Genomic DNA, 15,520 nt, shown 5'->3' with positions numbered 1-15,520 from the left:
TGCAGGTGGTCTCACCCGCCTCACTCTGGATATACATCTTGCCTGGCTAGGCTTGGCCTCCTGTGAACTGTGTGCCCCTCTAAATGAAGCATGACCCTTGTTCCCCCACCTAATTGGTGGTTCTCTGCCCCCATGAGCTCAGCCAGCTGCTTCCCTGACACATGCAGGTCCCAGCCTGGAGGAGACGGAGCAACAAGGCCTAGTGGGGATGAACACTGGCTTTCTGGTCCACCTTTGCCTCATGCCAATGCTTCTCTATCCTTTATGACTGAGATCCTAGAGCAGGGAATCACTTAGTCTTAATGACCATAAAGTGGAGAAGGAGCAGGGAGAGGTTGGGACCATTGCTGCAAGCTCTTGGTGTCCCTGACAGAGTGAGAGAGGCGGAACACTCGCCTGGGCTGGGCCTGAGGACGCTGCTTGCTCCTCTGCCTGCCTGGGGCCCAGCGGGGGTCACGGGACCCAGGACTGTCTCTGCGACTCTAGTTGTAAACATCCAGGAGCAGTTGTGACCTGGAAGTCATTCGGAACTCAGCACAGAGGCCTCCAGAAGTCCCTGCCTTCAGCTAAGGACAGGTGCTTGCTCTCCCAGTGGCTGGCGCTGTTAAAACAGACTTTTTTTTTCTATAGCCAATGTCATAACAAATGAGGAAATACTCAATAACTCCCCCTAAAATGGGGAGAAACGGAAGGGTTTCTGGATTTGTTTTCATCTTTTCCAGTCACATTGGGCTGGGAGGTTCCAGTCAGTGCAAAGAGATGAGGAAAAGAAAAGTACAAATATTGGAAAGAAATCAGTAAAATTACCCTCATTTACAGGTGAAATGAGATGGCAAATCCTAAGGGATCCACAAAAAATCAGCTTGAACCAATAAGTGAATTTTGCGACATCACAGGACACCAAGTCAATATACAAAGATCGTTTTATTTCTATATACTACTGATGACTAATTTAAAATGATGTTTAAAATACTATCTATAATAGTAAAATCAAATACTTAAGGATAAATTTCACTATATATGTGCAAAACCTCTACACCAAAAATTATCTGAGAGATACATCTCTAAATATACCATGTCTACTTCTTCACAAGTTGATCTAATCATTCCATGAAATCTCAATTGGAGTCCCTGTGGACTTTTCCTCTAAATTAACAAGATGATTTAGAAGTTCATAAAGAAGTGAAGGTCTAAGGGCAGCCACAGCCATCTGGGAAGGACCAGCACCATCAAGAGTTGGCAAGATTGGTGACGGAGCTGCTGTGTTCATGGCAGATCTTGCAGCAGTAAGGCCATAAAGAAATAGGTCACTGGAATAGAGCAGAGAGTCCAGAAGTAGGCTGACAGGCACTATCCTATGGTTTTCAACACGTGGGCCAAAGCCGCAGGGGGAAAAATGGATCTGAAATAACTGGATATCAGGCCAGGCACAGTGGGGCTCTTGCCTGTAGTCCCAGCAGTTCAAGTGGGAGGATTGCTTGGGCCCAAAAGTTTGGGACCAGTGTGGGCAACGTCATAAGACTCTGTGTCTTTACACAGAGACATAGGCCGGGCATGGAGGTGCACACAGAGGCAGGAGGATCCCTTGAGCCCGGGAGTTTGAGGCTGCAATAAGCCGTGATCGCAGCTTGGGTGACAGAGTGAGATCCTGTCTCTAAAATATAAAATATATAAATAAAAAAAGCTGGATATCCACATGGACAGAAAAAAGAATCTTGACTCCCTCTTCTCATACCTTCGAAACTGAGAGGTTAGGCAAGGGTTTCATAGAGAAGACACAAGCCATAAACTAGAAGATTGATAGACTGGAGTATAACGTATGAGGGCAACGAGAGTGACTTCACGCTGGAGAAAGCTGGCGAGGTAGCCGAGGTCAACATCAGCAGTGAGCCCGGCCGAGGCGGCCCCTGACGTGGTGGGATGGGAAGCGCCTCACTCTGCTCTTCCTCCATGAAGCCCACAGCCAGAATCTGGATATGAAAAACCACCTTCATACAAATCCCAACAGACAGACACTCCCCCAAATACCTGAGCCCAACTTCTCAGAACTTTCAAGATCATAGAAAACAGGGAAGGTCTGAGAAACTGTCACAGCCAAGAGAGGCCTAGGGAGACGTGATGAGCAAATGTCACACGGGATCCTGGACAGGATCCTGGCCCGGAAAACGGCCACCTGAGGAACACGGAGGAAACCAAATGAACTGTGGGCTTGAGTTAATGATTATTTAGCAACGTTTGTTCACTAATTCTGGCAAATGTACTGTACTGATGTAAGGCATTAATAATAAGGAAACCGTATGAAGTATATGGGAACCCGGCACTCTCTTTATAACAATTCTGTGAACTCGAAATGGCTCTAAAATAAAAACTTCATTTTAAAAAACCAGCCACAGGGGAAGGAGAGAGATTGATAAACTGGACTTCAAGAAAATGAGAAGTCGTTGGGTGAAAATGCACACAGCAAGTACACCTGATGAAAGACTTGCATGAAGAATCTACCAGCAGCTCTGGAAACCCAACAACAAACAGATTCTACCTGATTCTAAAAAACGGACAACAGCCTTGGGCAAACACTTCAAAAGATACACAAACACTGACGAGTTTGAGGAAGCTGCTCAGCCTCGTAGTGATCAGGACGTGGAACTGGAAATATCCGTGGCAGCCCCTGCATGCCCGCCGGGGTGGAGGCGGAAAGGCCGACAACACGACAGTGAGGCTTATGCTGGGGAACTGGATCCTCATCGCCTCTGGGGGACCTGGAATGTGGCCTCCACTTAGGACAGTGGCTTGGAAATGCCTTAAATTCCATGTATTTCTACATCCTAGTGATGCTGCTCACCATGGGGGTAAGCACTCCTGAGCTGGGGATGCCACCGGGTCCTCGGTGCCCGTTCATTTCATGCGACAGGAGACTGAGGTCTAGAGGGAGGCAACAGCCAAGGATGCCCTGGATCCAACGCCTCACACAAGGCACCGTGGCTGCCTCCTTCTCCGGCCCCCCCATCTTCCCTCCTTCTTCTCCCCCTTGTCCCCCTTCTCCCTCTCCCACCCCTCCTCCTCTTCTCCCTCCTCCTTCTCATCCATTCTCCTCCTTGTCCCTCTCTTCCTCATCCCCCTCCTTGTCATTCTCCTCCTCCTCCTAGTCCTCCTTCTCCTCCTTATCCCTCTCCTCCCTGTTCTCTTCCTTGTCCTCATTCTCCTCCTCCCCGACTCATTCTCCTTCTTCACCTCCTCCTTGTCCTCCTTCTCCCTCTCCTCCTCCTCATCCTCCTCCTTGTCCTCTTCTTCCTCCTCCTCATCCCTCTCCTCCTCCTAATTCTCCTCGTCTCCCTCCCGCTTGTCCTCCTTGTCTTCCTTTTCTTCATCCTCTTCTGTCCCAGTGCTTTCAAACTCTGGCTCTCCAACGACATGGAAGAGTTAAACGGAGGAACGCCAGCTCAGCCAAGCCCCAGAGACTCCTACTTGATATGGGCAGTTTAAAACCACTTTTCCATTAAATTCTTCTGTGACAACTCTTTTCATGGAGAATGAAAAGACTCTCGTTAAGTGTTGCTGTTCAGAAGTGTTGGCGGTTGTTGCTAACACGAGATCCAACAAGGTAAATGCCAGGAGCCATCTGCAAGGGGTAATACCTCATTCTGCTTTTGCCTAAATGATGCTGCATCCCTTTATCTCTCTGCTGCCGGCCTTCGGTGCTGAGGGCCTCTGCCACCCAGTGACTGGTTAAATCAGCTTGGGGAAGAGCTCTGTTAAGGCTCTGTCCTGCTTAGCAGGGGAAACTTCAGAGTCTCAGCATCCTGGTCATGGAATGCTACGTTAGCTCTTTCCAAAGTTTGAGACTGAGACGGGCAGACCATTTTAAAGACACGCTGCATCTAGCCTCCCATGACAGAGCCTCGTGGGAAGGGGAAGGGTGGTGAGCAGGGTCATGGGGATTTTCTATCCTGAGCCTTCCATGTTGGGGCTTCTTGGAGACAGGGGAGGGCCACAGCCTTAGTGACTGGCCATTGGCCAAAATACTCATTAAAATGCCCTTCTCCAGAGCTGGGGCCAGCCCAGGTTGAGGACCTGACCCTCTGAGTCTGCGGGGCCCACCTGCTCCTCCTCAATGGATCCTGCTGGACAGGGAACAGCCTGGCATCAGGTGAACCATCCCTGACTCTCCTCAGGGAGAGACGAGGGAGGAGGGCGCATGTCTGAGAGGCCAAGGTAAGAGCCCACGGCCCTGCGGGTCTTCCAACATTTCCAGCCATAATGGCCACGATCACCACGGTCTGGACTGTCTGAAGAAGGTCTTTTAACAGGCTCGGCTTGGCTGGAATCTGACCTGTGAAGCCTTTGGGTCAGTCGCAGGAATTATCAAGCACCTGCCACGCCTGGAAGAGCTGGACTCGGAGGGCACAGGGCCTGCCTGGTGTCAGGTGCTGAGGAAGGGATGATAAATGCACCCCTCTGTTTTGTCCCTTTCTGACAGCCTCTCTGGCCACCCTGTCCGCCTGTGTCTGTCCTACCCAGCCCTTCTCTGATGAGCCATCCTGGTGCTTTGTCTCTGCTCATGGGCTCGCGGCTGTAAACAGCAGGAGGTTCCATCCCAGGTGAGCTGTGCCATTGTGACCAAAGGTCTCAGGGAGCAGAATAAGTCTGTGTGGGTTGAGCTGGGAGTTTCGAAGCTGCAGGAAGCTGGGATTGCAGCCTCATGGTGTGGAGAGAAGCCTTCTCTCAGCTCCGTGGGGAAGCCCCTTGTCGACTCTAGGCAGGGGGGATCATTCCACTGCCTCTCCCAGCAGCAGGCTCCCAGGAGGCAGTGCCGTCACGGGGCCCCGCTGGCAGAAGCCTGAAAAGTCCATCAGGGAAACCTCCAAGGTAGTGTCTAACACCAGTCCTCGAGGCAGCTGCTGCTCCAGCTGTGCTCACCTGGAGTGGAGGCACGAATGGCACCCAGTGTGGGAGAGGTCGAGGCAGAGCCTCTGCCCCATCCTAGACCAGCTGCATGAGACAACAGCTCACACCAGCTGCCCAGAGGCATGGCCCCCCTGCCAGGCTTTAGCAGGTCTCCGCTTGCTCTCAAGGCCCTCTCTTCCCATCTCAGGGCCCTCCCTTCTGTGACAGGAGGACCAGCAGGTGTGCTCTGAGCCCGGCTGAGGCCCGACCTCCTCCACCTCAACCCTGAGAATCTTCTCCAGCTGCCCTCCCAGCTCCTGACCACACAGGGGCTTTGCTCCCACACCAGCCTCCTTGGGGAAAGTGCAGGGAGGGGCCTGCTTCAGGCTCTGGGACATGTGGCTTGGGCCGTAGCCTGTGTCCAAGGAGAAGAAACCCTGAAGGTGGGTTCCCACCAGGTGTGCACACCCTAATCCACGCCCCTGGGGTACGTTGCCTTCCAAGCAAGAGGCGCTCTGTGGACAGAGTCGGGACAAATGTCTAGAGATTAGGAGGTGCTCGGGCTGGGCCCATATGAGAGGGAGGTAGCAAGCTCAGAGAGGGCCATGGGACAACAGCAGCTCAGACAGCAGAGGCCGTGTAGCTGTCCTGGGTGCCGAGCAGCTGCAGAGGCCGGCGGAGGCATGGAGCAGGTGTTCTCCTGCAGTCTCCAGTGGGACCAGCCCTGCCGACAGCCTGGCTTTGGCCCAGTGAAACTCATTTCGGACTTCTGACCTCCAGCACCACAAGAGAAGAAATCTGTGCTGGTTTAAACCACTGAATTAGTGGTATCTGTTTCAGCAGCAGTGGGAGAGGGCAAATGCTCTCCAGCTTGGCACCCGCAGCCCAGTTCAAAGGAGGCAGGACTTAGTTATCAATTCACCTCTGGAGGTGGGTGACCAGCAGGTGGGACAAGTGGATGCACAATCCAATGTCAGACGATGGCACTGAGTCGCTGTACCCACCATGAACACCTGTGTGTGACTCAGATGATGGCACTGAGTCGCTGTACCCACCGTGAACACCTGTGTGTGACTCAGACGATGGCACTGAGTCGATGTGCCCACCGTAAACATGTGTGTGACTCAGACGATGGCACGGAGTCGCTGTGCCCACCATAAACACGTGTGTGTGACTGGGTATCAGACGATGGCACCGAGTCGCTGTGCCCATTGTAAGCACCTGTGTGTGACTGGACCTCAGACGATGGCACCAAGTCGCTGTGTCCACCATAAACATGTGTGTGTGACTCAGACAATGACACTGAGTCGCTGTGCCAATTGTAAGCACCTGTGTGTGACTGGGTCTCAGACGATGGCACCGAGTCGCTGTGCCCATCGTAAGCACCTGTGTGTGACTGGGTCTCAGACGATGGCACCGAGTCACTGTGCCCATCATAAGCACCTGTGTGTGACTGGGTCTCCATCTCCCAGGGCTGCCACCTGACCCCAGGCAGTCAGAGCTTTCCTCGCCCAAGGCAGGAAAAGTTCTGTGGGAACTTTTCGCCAAGTTCGTGGGAGGCCCAAGGCAGCTGTAGGCACCTGTGTGACCGGCACATCTTGAGGGAAAACGTGTCAGCCACGAAGCATCCCCGATGGCAAAGCTCCATTCCAGGACTTTCAACAACCCAGAGCCTATCTTCTTTCCCACTAGGTATCTAAGTATTAACTGCTCCAGTAGGGACTGTTTTGATAGCAGGAATTACAAGGTTACATTCATTCGATCAATTGTATCTTTGCCTCTGTGACAGCCACCGTGTGTGGGTCCTGCCTTACAGAGCCGGCTCCTGACCAATACTCCAAATGTGAACTGAGTCTTCCTCTGGACCAAGTGCACACACCTGCGGTGTGAGGCGTCCCAGCACCTGCTCAGGAAGGCGGCAGGACCACACCTCCGGGGTTCCGAACACATGCAGATTCTCCTCTGCCCTCCACCCTCGGGGAACGTTTCCTGCACATTTATAGGGTTTGACTACATGATGTTGAGAAGCTATTTTTATCCAGGAAAGGACGTGTGTGGATAAGACTATTCTTAAGCACCACAGTTCTGAATGTCCCTGTAACAGGCTCTGTCGCACTGAAACGAATTTTTAGGCTGAACTCTATAATCTGCGGAAACAAATGCCCATAAAAATGTAGCAAAGAGCACTTGCATCAATGTGCTTAAAATTGGAGTCCAATTAAGAGCTAATGAAATGCTAACAAACCTTGCATTCTCAGGAAGCAAGGAAATGGTGGCGTGGTTTTCCTCTTCAGAGAAGAAGCAGGCTTTCTGGAGAGCATGGACGGTGGGTCCTGCCTGCAAGTGTGCTGCTGGGGCCAGGCATACCCCTGCATCTCTGAGTTTGGGGCAATGGCTGTGCAGGAGAAATGATCCTGGAAGAGCAGGCACAGGTGGGCAGCTCTGAACAGCACCACAGGGTCCCACCACGACTCTGCAGGCAGAAACCCTCAACTCTCGGTACAAGTGAGCTGATGCCGAGCTGTGGGGGCAGGCGGACTGGGTGTGGCTCTTCCCAATCAAGAACTGGCCGTGATTTAAAAAACAACAGTTTGTTCATCCACTCAATTCATCCGCATGTTTACTGAGCAGCCCCCATGGGCAGGTGTTATTCCCGCACCACATAACCATCGACGGCCTTCCTGTAGCTTAGGTTGCAGTCGGGAGCAGACAGCCAATTACCTTGTAAGTAAGATCACTACAGACATGGTGAAGACTGCAAGGCCGGGGAGGAGCCAGAGGCTGGGTGGGGGCGCAGGGGGGCTTTCACTCTCTGGTGGGTCCTCGGGATCAGTCTCGGCAGAGGATGGGAAGGGGGCAGCCGGGTGCAGATCTGGGGAAAGCGCACTCAGCCGCGAATGCCGTGCTTAAAGGCCCAGAGGCAGCAGCTTCCTGGAGAGTGACCACAACCTCTGACTTTGCCAAGGAACTCAAATCGATAACATTTACTCAGAGCCATTTCTTGAGCACTCACTACAAGCTCACACACTTTCTATCCATTTAGAGAATTTGACATAATTCTTCCCTCCTCACCCCCAGCCTCATGGAGTGAGTGCTGTCGGCCCCTTGTGCAGACCAAGAGCCCAGAGTTCTGCGAGTGGATATGACTGTCCAGCTTTGTCCGGGTGTGCATCTCTGAGAGGGGTCCTGAGCAGGAGGCGGGCCTAGCCGCCAGGGACTGCTCCTGGGTGGGCCGCTCCCCGGGTCCGACTCAGGTTGTTGTACACGTGGGAGCTGACAGGCTCTGCTGCTCAGGGCTCCTCCGTGGAGAGCAGCCGCCATCAGGCACAAGGCAGGGGCTGTGGTTGCTTCACAGATGAGGGAGGCTGGGTCCCTGCCCTCACCAGGCTTACTGTCTAGGTACTGAGCAGAGTAATGTAAGGTGAAGTCAGAAAAGAATCATAAGAAAAGAAAGTCCACACCCCAGGAGGATCTGAGGCAGAAGGAAGCTCTTGCCAAACCACCTGAGAGGAGGCCTGGGCACCCTGGGGGGCGGTGCCCCCACTTCAAGGTCCCCCGGAAGGTGCTTGGCTCTCCAGATGACCCCAGCGCTGGAGAGACCTGCTGTGCTTTCCCGGCAGCATGGACACCCCAGTGTGGGTGTTTTAGTGCCACGGGGAAGGGTGTTTCTTCCAGCCTGGCTCTCAGGACGGGCTGCTGGCTGGAACCAACCCCATCTCTATCTGAGCCGTCAACCGCCTGAACAGGCATTCTCTATGTCTGACAAGTCTTCCTCCTTCTTTACATCCCAGAAATGGTAAAAACACACAGTTCCTCAGGACGCCCTGAGGGAGGCGCTGCCGAGGGTGAACACACGTGGTCTCTGAGGGGAGGTGGTGGATCTCCCTGGGCATCCGTCATTCTGGGACTGGGGACTGGGTGTCGTGGAAGAAGGTGACACTGGGCAGACACCAAGAGCGGGGGAGCTGCAGGCCGGTATCAGAGCCTGTATCAGAACCCATGTCAGAGCAGAGTGGCCCCCGAGCGGGAGGGAGCCGGAGCTCACTGCTGGAGGAGGACCTGCATGTGAGGATGTGAGTCTGAGGCCTGCAGAGAAGCCAGGTGAGACACTGCTGTGCTTCTCTGGGCCACGGCCCCTCATGGCTGCATCCCGTCACCAGAGCTCCTGTGCCTCACCCACCCATGATCATAGAAGACAGTCTGCATGTCCTCAGCTCTGTCCTCCAACCGGCTGCCCAGGAGGCCTCCCTGGCTGCTCCCCAAACTGACATGCCCTGAGTCAGCCCTGGGGCCTCATGGACCCTCCTCTGCTCACGCATCCCAGCAGCACGCAAACTGTCCCTGTCGACTCCCACTGACATGCTACAGGATCTCAGGGCAGCCCTGCCTGGCAGGTTCAGCAGGGATGGGATTCTGTGTCCTTTTCCTTCTTGCTTCCGACCTTTACCTGAAGCTCTAACACCAAGAGTGTGCCAGACAGAGGTGTCCACAGTGACAGGAGCCTGGGCAAGGGTGGCCATCCCCTGCTGCAGAGACGGACATCAGTGTCCATGGAAACAACGCGGCGCAGGGAGCGGCAGGTCTGGTGTGAAAGCTACTCGCACTTCCCGCCTGGGCAAGAGCAGGAACTCGGCAGGCGGAGAGCTGGTGGAGCTTTCCACAGAAAACCACAACCTTCGAAGAGCCCAGCCTCCCTCTGACGAGCCGCTTCTTTCCAATCAGATGCACTATTGACGAGGCAGCCTCCACTGCCTGTCTCTCATCAGAGCACCTGGTAATTTATACTTGTGGTTTCCACCTTGATCAATAAACACAATGGAGAAGACACACCGTCGATTTCTACAGGAGGGGCAGAAGCACACAGGCCTGTGTGCAGAGCTTCATTTGGGCTCTTCGGAAGGGAAGTAAACCCAGCAGAGGAAATGTCGGCCCGCTGAAAGGGCAGCAGTTTCTCTTTCTCCGTGGGATTTGTGTTAGCAAGTTTGCAAGTGGAAAATGCAATTGGAACTGCCAGTCCCCTACAGCCCTCACAGGGAGGTGCAATGTTAATCCTGTCACTATTTTAAAACTTGTCTCAGAGTTGGGAGTAACTGAAATCGTTTGGAGCTTAATTTTGCATGAGGACATAGCAAAGCATGACAGAAGGGAAAAAGAAAATGCTGGCAAAGGAGAAACTGCCCTAAGAGGGCAGCCGGATCCTTGGCTGGGTCAGAGCAGATGAGCCGGGACTGAGGACGCAGGGGTGGTGTGGTCTCGGGAGGGATCTGCTGCGGAACCACTAAGGAGGTAGGCTGAGGGGTGGGAGAAAGCCCAGGGCTGTAATCGTAGCCCCTGGAGCCTGATTTAAAAGACTGGAGGAGGCAAAACCTTTTCTAGGTGACATCCACCCAGAGTGTGACCCTGTGGCCTCAGTGTCTGCTGGGCACGGCTCTGCCTGCAGCCAGCCCCGCCACCATCCCTTCCCTTCTAGGGGTGTCCGAGTGTGGGGCAGCCAGGCTGCTGTCTACTCACAGCACAGAGGAGGAACTGAGGACGCAGGGCCCGTGCGGGACGGCACACAGTCAGCCCAGAATTAGGACCTAAGGTTGACCCTACAGGTTCCCACAGCACACACATGCGGCACGTGCATGCACATGTACACAGAGGCACATGCACACACAATCATGCCTAGCCACAGAATCACACCCTCCCACTCACACTCACACCCACACACCCTCCCGCAAGCACATGCACACACACCCACACTCACACCCACCCTCCCACAGGCACGGTGCACACCCACACTCATGGTCACGCCCTCCCACAGGCACAACCACACCCACACACGCCCACACTCACACCTACACCCACACCCTCCCACAGGCACAAGAGCACACACTCCTTTCCCCCCACACTCCCTGCACACCCATGGGCACCTGTGCTCTCCTGTGGTCTGGATCTGCCCTCTGTGCGCACAGCCTGCGCCTGGCCCCGTGTGAGTGACTCGTGTGGACGCTCTGCAGGTGAGACCCGAGGTGGGTGTCCTGGCACTGCCCGGCCTGGCTGTCAGGAAGCTCTGCCAGACAGCCGCCTCCTCCCTGATGCAGGCTTCTTCCCAAGGATGAGCTCACTGATGTGTTTTCCACCAGTATTCGGTGTCCCCAGTCACCCAGGCCTGGGGCTGGACAGTGCCAGGGGCAGATGTGCCATGTGGAGAGGCCAGGCAGGGCAGGGGCAGCTTGTCCGCCAGGTGGCACCTAGACAGCTGTTTGGGGCGCAGTGTTCCCACTCTCGTCACCAGCCCTCACTTCCAACTGCCTCTGAGTATTCTGTGGCGGCTGCTCTGGCTGGGGCCTCAGGTGTAGCCTGCTGAAAATCTCATGGTGTCCAGGCCCCATCCCCAACTGGCCCAGGGCAACCCTGATTTCATACTCACTGGAGGGGCCTCCCCGCCGCCTGCCCAGCCAAGAGCCTTGTAGGAGCCCCTCTCCAGCCTCACACTACCAGCCCCTTCAAATTGCAGCACTCAGGTCCCTAGGAAAGGTGTTTTTTATCAAGTTAACTACTTTTTATACTTATGAAGAAGTTCCATGACATGGAGCAAAGGAGAGTTGATTTTCAGCTGTGATTTCTGCCTGCAGAGCAATGTCTAGTTCCTGCTGTTTTTTCTGATGGGCGCTGCAGTGACTGGGGGTCCCGTGTGCCATCGGTGGGGGCTTAGCTGGCCTGGTCTGCAAGTTCCTACTGACATCACAACCTGCTCCTTCTCTCTGTCCTTAAGGGTCAGAAGATGGGAAAAGTTTCATGTTTCCACCTCTGTATTCTGTTACGTTCAGGCTTTTGGGGGAGGCTTGTGGGGAAGGGGCTGTGTCCCCACTCCTTCCTTTCTTCTTATGTATATATTTACATCCACTCCGTCACCATCAACATGATTCACGGAACTCTGTCACCACAGAAGCTATGCTAAGGCCTGGGCATTCGTGTGACATGGAGCCTGCAAGATCTGAAGTCTTAATGAGCTGCTTGCAGGAAAAGATCAAGTTTCACAATCGAGAATTATGGGGCATGATTTCTGCTGTGGCAAGGGGCCAGGGCCGTCTCCTGGAGGAAATCTGGAGAGAACATGCCATAGCCAGGCCAGCGTAGGCAGAGGCGCTGGCAGGGGCCCCTCCCAAGCTGCCCCTGCATGTGCGGGGCTTCGCTCAGGAACAGGGGCACAGCTCCACTTCCAAAATGCGAGGGGCAGGGGCCCAGGTGTTGGACGCCTTCCGAGCCCTGGAGCCCTGGGAGGGGCTCACAAGCCCACCTGCCTGAGTCGGGCGTCGGGCGGGCAGAGTGTCAGGGCCTCTGCCCCTGCTGGCCCAGATAATTCCCTGGCCCTCCTCAAGTGCAGCTCCCATGAAGATAGACCCAGACTCTGAGCCACACATCGGGCCAAGCATCCCAAGGTGGTGGAACCCAGTCAGGAGTCAAGACCAGAGGCCGGAACTGCCCACACCCATGTTCCTTCCACAGGGCCCGCCTGGCCAGTGGCGACACTGATACCATCCCATGGAAGCTCTGTGAAAATTAAAGGGAATGGTGCATGTTTGGAGGCCACGTGCAGCAAGTGACTGGTAAACATCCACCATTTATGCTTGGTTTTCATCACTGGGCCAGCAGGGGCAGGACCCCAGCAGAGGCCTGAAACCGGGCAGTGCCAAACCTCAGAGCCTTTTCCGACACATACATATCCACCTGTGTGGGTGTGTGGATGTGTGTGGGTGTGTAGGTGTGTGTGTACACCTGTGTGTGTGTGTGAAAATATCTGTGTTTGTATTTGTGTGTGTGTCCGTGTCAGTGTCTGTATGGGTGTGCGTGCCCATGAGTGTGAGTGAATGTGTGCGGGTGTGTAGGTGAGTGTGTCTGTGTGTGAGTTTGCAGGTATGTCTGTTTGTGTTGATGTGTGTGTCCATGAGTATGTGAGTGCTTCTGCGTAGGTGTGTGGTGTGAATGTATGTCTGTGTGCCTGTGTGGGTGTGGGTGTCCATGAGTGTGTGAATGTGTCTGTGTCGGGGTGTGTGTCCATGTGTGTGTCAGTATGGGTGGGTGTGTCCTCTGTGAACATGTGTGGGAGTGAATGGTGTCTGTGGGAGGGTCGTCACCATGGGCCGTGTCTCGAGCACATGTGGCCCTGCCTCGGTGGACCCCACGGGCCTGCTGGGAGACACAGCCCAGGTGCAGGGCATTCCACCGTCCAGGGCAGGCCTTGCTCTCAGCAGGTTTTCTCCCAGATCTTTGTCTCTGACCTTACCTGGGGTGGAAAGTTTTACCCATGAGAAGCAGAAAGGCGTTCCTTTCCTCCTTGCTGCCCGCCAGCAAGAGGCACTCGTTGCTCGTGGCAGCCAGCCGACCACTTGAAAGGGAGCTGGTACAGTCGGGTTGGGGGGGAAACTTGGATTACAGCCTCGAGACGGTGCAGGGTCCAGTCACTCTGCCTGGAGCTAGGCACCGTGTCTGACGCACCGTTGCTGCTGGCTACTTCTAGGATTATTATTTCCGGTCTTTCCTTTCCTTCATCACATGCTCCTGGAAGGGGCTCAGAGGTGTCCCCACCTTGCCTGTCCTGGAAAGTCATCTCAGAAGGTCCTGTCCCAGTGGAAAGTGCTGGTGGCTCTGGGTGTCTGGGCCTAAACGGTGGGGTGTGGTCTGCTTTGCTCTGAGCAGAACCCCTCCATGACAATGCCACAGCATGCAGGGAAATGGGGGTGGGGGTGGGGGAAGCTGAGGGGTATCCCCACGCCTACTGCCTTGAGCTCAGACCGCTCTCTGCAACTTCTCTGGGGACCCCCACGGCCATGGGCCCTGGTCCAGTGTGGGCTCTGTCAGCCCAAGGGCTTCTGGATGAGAGTGTTACCAGCTTCCTGAGCCCATCCTCACCTCCTGAGCTCGGCCTCGGCCTTGTGAGCTCCTCCCCAACCTCTCGAGCTTCTCTCCAGCCTCCTGAGCTTCTCCTCAGCCTTCTGAGCTTCTCCCCAGCCTCCTGAGCCCATCCCCAGCCTCCTGAGCTTCTCCCCAGCCTCCTGAGCCAGTCCTCATTCTCCCTAGTTCCTCTTCAGCCTCCTGAGCCCGTCCCCAGCCCTAAGCCCATCCTCATTCTCCTGCACTCTTCCTTGGCCTCCTGAGCTCCTCTCCACCGTCCTGACCTTGTTCCTGGCCTCCCAAGTTCATCTTAGCTCAAGGAGAAGGTCTCAGCTCCTGCCTCCAGCAGCCCTGGACTAGATGCCTGGTTTATCAGCAACCCAGATCTGAGCCTCCTATCTCAGACCCTGAACCACAGAGCTGTGGGTACCAGGGGAAGCTCTGGGGCCTGCTTGGTTTAAGATAGGACCGTCGGCCCCAGTGCTAAGCCTGGCTTGGGGCCACCCAGGGGCGTGTGCCCTTCCTCACTTCCTTCAAGCCAGCATCGCAGTGTTGGGAAGACCTGCTCTGTCCTGGTCACAGCTGCCCCCTCCCGCAGGACCCTCAGAGACACAGGGCAGCAGAGGGACCTGAGCAGGTGGTCCTGGTTCCACGGGGCTCCCCATGTCAACCTGGACCCAGTAATTAGACTCCTCAGGTGGAAAGCCCCAAGGATCAGTGAGGTCTCGCGGGGTGAAGAGGTGAACACCATGATTGCCTTATCTCCCTCAAATACTCAGAGAGTGAACTCCTTCAGCACACATGGGCTGCAGGGCTTTGTGGGCCCCCAGGGCCCCTCTGAATTAGGCTTTTGCTCTGCCGTGGGTAGCAGCTAGCGCTCAGTAGGGGAAGACCAGGTGCCAGTTCATCTGGTCAGTCCCTGTGCAGCCTGTTGGCGCAATGGGCAGGTGGCCAGGAGTTTGCCCACGTGTTTCTTTCTGAGTCTTTTGTCCAGCGGGGAATTTCTACTTTATCTGTGCGGGGTCTCTGAGCAAGGCTGACCACGGCCCAGGCCCTGAGTCTGGGCCCACAGAGGCCTCGCTGCCCCAGATGCCACATCTCCAGTGCCCTGGGCTCCACCCCTGGTGTCCATTTAGCTGAAAGCTGTGATCCTTCCCCTCTGCCATTGCTGGCAGAATTCTGGCCAAGGCCCACATTTCCAGCAGGGGCTTGAATGAGGCTTGCCTGGAGCAGTTTTGAGCAGGACCTGAGGAAGCACAGGGCCCCCCACGACACGGGTGCTGGGAGATGCTTCCTCTGGGCGGTGTCCTGATGGGGCCCTGGGGATGCTCTGGCCAGCGGGCACTTTGGAAGGTCCCTCTGCTGCTCTGCTGAGGACGTGACGATTCCTCAGCGTGGCCACTCAGGTCCTTCCCTTTCTCCAGTGCCCAGAGCCGTGTGCTGCCTGGGATTCTGCTCTGTTACTTGGGAGCCACCAGTGCCCACGGCAGGAGCTGCAGGCCCAGGGTAGCATGGGCCTTGGGACCTTGAGGAAGTGCTCAGTCACCCACAAGCTGACCCACCTGTCCCAGAGCCATCAAGCCACCAATGGCGGGGAGAGAAGGTGACAGGATGCAGGTGGCTGTCTGGGCCGTGTCTGCCTGGGGTGTAGGAGATGTCAGGGAACACAGGCCCCACTCAGACGCAGACTCAGCTCCTAGACACGTGGCCGCTGTCCACCAGAGCCTCTCTGTGGGCCCGTGCCTGGGGCACACAGAGC

This window comes from Papio anubis, chromosome 4, assembly GCF_008728515.1.
Source record: "Papio anubis isolate 15944 chromosome 4, Panubis1.0, whole genome shotgun sequence".
Lineage (NCBI taxonomy): Eukaryota > Metazoa > Chordata > Mammalia > Primates > Cercopithecidae > Papio > Papio anubis.
This window is presented reverse-complemented; position numbering follows the sequence as displayed.